At 38.5% G+C, this 2,971-nt stretch overlaps 1 non-coding gene across 1 annotated transcript; it reads left to right on the top strand.

The window, feature by feature from the left end:
- Positions 1-319: 319 nt before the first annotated feature.
- Positions 320-422, top strand: LOC130950008 (small nucleolar RNA R71). The gene has a single exon (XR_009073505.1). It is a non-coding gene; the product is annotated as a small nucleolar RNA R71 (small nucleolar RNA).
- Positions 423-2,971: the final 2,549 nt, after the last annotated feature.

The following is a 2,971-nucleotide window of genomic DNA, read 5'->3' as shown; positions in this document are numbered from 1 at the left end:
CAAATGAAGCATCCTTAGTACTGCTTGGTGCATTTTGCATTCCAGACAGACTTTGAGAAATCAAATTGACGTGTTGAGTCAATATCTTGTTCTGAGCCAGTATGGCATTCAGAGCATCAATCTCAAGACTCCTTTCTTCTGACTGTCCCATTGTTCACAGGATTCCTTTCAGAAGTACATGAATTGGTTATTTTGCAACCATTTCAATGAGCTCTTGAGCCTCTGTAGCGTCTTCTTCAGATGAAGAGATCCTCCAGCAGCATCTTGGATAGTTCAGAGAGACCTCATAGAATATACTATGATGCTCCATTCAGAAAGCATGTCAGAGGACATTTTCTGATTAATTGTTTGTATCTTTCCCAAGCTTCATAGAGGGATTCACCATCCTTCTGTCTGAAGGTTTGGACTTCCACTCTAAGCTTACTCAATTTTTGAGGTGGAAAGAATTTTGCCAAGAAGGCATTGACTAGCTTTCCCAAGAGTCCAGGCTTTCTTAGGTTGAGAGTCCAACCATATTCTAGCTCTGTCTCTTATAGCAAAAGGGAATAGCATCAGTCTGTAGACCTCAGGGTCAACCCCATTAGTCTTGACTGTGTCACAGATTTGCAAGAACTCAGCTAAAAACTGATGAGGATCTTCCATTGGAAGTCCATGGAACTTGCAATTCTGTTGCATTAGAGAAACTAATTGAGGCTTAAGCTCAAGTTGTTTGCTCCAATGGCATGGATAGAGATGCTTCTCCCATAGAAATTGGGAGTAGGTGCAGTAAGTCACCCAGCCTTCCTTGCATTGTTGGCATTGTTGTTGTTTTCGGCTGCCATGGGTTCTTCTTCTTTGAAGAATTCGGTCAGGTCCTCAACAGAGAGTTGTGCCTTAGCTTCTCTTAGCTTCGCTTCAAGGTCCTTTCAGGTTCAGGGTCAGCTTCAACAAGAATGCCTTTATCTTTGTTCCTGCTCTATGAAAGAGAAGAGAACAGAAAATTGGAATCCTCTATGTCACAGTATAGAGATTCCTTGAGGTGTCAGAGGAAAAAAAAAAATAGAAGAAGGAGGTAGAAGAATTCGAACTTGATTAGATAGAGTTCGAATTGTGCATTAAGAAGAGTAATACTCCATAAATAGAAGGATGTGGAGAAGGGAAGAGAATTTCGAAAATTAATAAAAAGATGTCAAAACATTTTGAAAAATTGATTGATAATTTTCGAAAATTCAAAGTGGAAAAGAAATCAAGTGATTTTTGAAAAAGATTTTGAAATTAGAAGTCAAAAAGATTTGATTGAAAATTTATTTTGAAAAAGGTGTGATTGAGAAGATATGATTTGAAAACAATTTTAAAAGATATGATTTAAAAAAACAAATTTAAAAAGATTTGATTTTAAAAATTAATGACTTGCCTAACAAGAAAAGATATGATTCAAACATTAAACCATTCTCAACAGAAAAGGCAACAAACTTGAGATGTTCAATCAAATCATTAATTGTTAGTAAGTATTTTTGAAAAAGGAAAGAAATTGATTTTGAAAACATTTGATTGAAAGGATATGATTTGAAAAAGATTTGATTTTGAAAAACTTTTGAAAACTAAAAAATTGATTTGAAAAACAAAATCTTCCCCCTAGCACCATCCTGGCGTTAAACGCCCAGAATGGTATACATTCTGGCGTTTAACGCCCAAAATGCTACCTTTTTGGGCGTTAAATGCCCAACCAGGTACCCTGGCTGGCGTTTAAACGCCAGTCTGTCCTTCTTCACTGGGCGTTTTGAACGCCCAGTTTTTCTGTGTAATTCCTCTGCTGCATGTTCTGAATCTTCAGTCCCTTGTACTATTGACTTGAAAATAGAACCAAGATCAAATAAACAAGGCATGCAAGACACCAAACTTAAAATTAAACACTAGACTCAAACAAGAAACATAAAAATTTTTTTGTGGTTTTTATGATTTTTATAATTTTTTTGTGCTTTTTTCGAAAATTATATGAAAAAGAAAATAAAGGTTTCAGAATTCTCAATTTGAATTTCCAGGAATCATTGCAATGCTAGTCTAAGACTCCGGTCCAGGAATTAGACATGGCTTCACAGCCAGCCAAGCTTTCAAAGAAAGCTTCGGTCCAAAACTCTAGACATGGCCAATGGCCAGCCAAGCCTTAGCAGATCATTGCTCCAATAGCAAGATTGATAGAGATCAACAAGCTATTGTGATGATCAGTTGAAAACTCGGTCCAATAAGATTAGACATGGCTTCACAGCCAGCCAGATTTCAACAGATCACCATGAAACACTAGAATTCATTCTTAAGAACTCTGAAGAAAAATACCTAATCTAAGCAACAAGATGAACCGTCAGTTGTCCATACTCAAGAACAATCCCCGGCAACGGCGCCAAAAACTTGGTGCACGAAATTGTGATCAATACTTTTACACAAAACAATCCCCGGTAATGAATCCCAAAAACTTGGTGCTCAATACCATGGCATAAACACAACTTTGCACAACTAACCAGCAAGTGCACTGGGTCGTCCAAGTAATAAACCTTACGCAAGTAAGGGTCGATCCCACGGAGATTGGTGGTATGAAGCAAGCTATGGTCACCTTGTAAATCTCAGTCAGGCAGACTCAAATGGGTATAGTGATAAACGAATAAAGCATAAAGATAGAGATAGAGATACTTATGTATATCATTGGTGAGAGCTTCAGATAAGCGTATGAAGATGCCTTCCCTTCCGTCTCTCTGCTTTCCTACTGTCTTCATCCAATCCTTCCTACTCCTTTCCATGGCAAGCTCATGCAAGGGTTTCACCGTTGTCAGTGGCTACCTCCCATCCTCTCATTGGAAATGTTCAACGCACCCTGTCACGGCACGGCTATCCATCTGTCGGTTCTCAATCAGGCCGGAATAGAATCCAGTGATTCTTTTGCGTCTGTCACTAACGCCCCGCCTTCAGGAGTTTGAAGCACGTCACAGTCATTCAATCA

The sequence above is a fragment of the Arachis stenosperma genome, chromosome 1, assembly GCF_014773155.1.
Source record: "Arachis stenosperma cultivar V10309 chromosome 1, arast.V10309.gnm1.PFL2, whole genome shotgun sequence".
Lineage (NCBI taxonomy): Eukaryota > Viridiplantae > Streptophyta > Magnoliopsida > Fabales > Fabaceae > Arachis > Arachis stenosperma.
The sequence above is the reverse complement of the archived record's forward strand: the minus strand, read 5'-3'. Positions and strand labels throughout refer to the sequence as shown.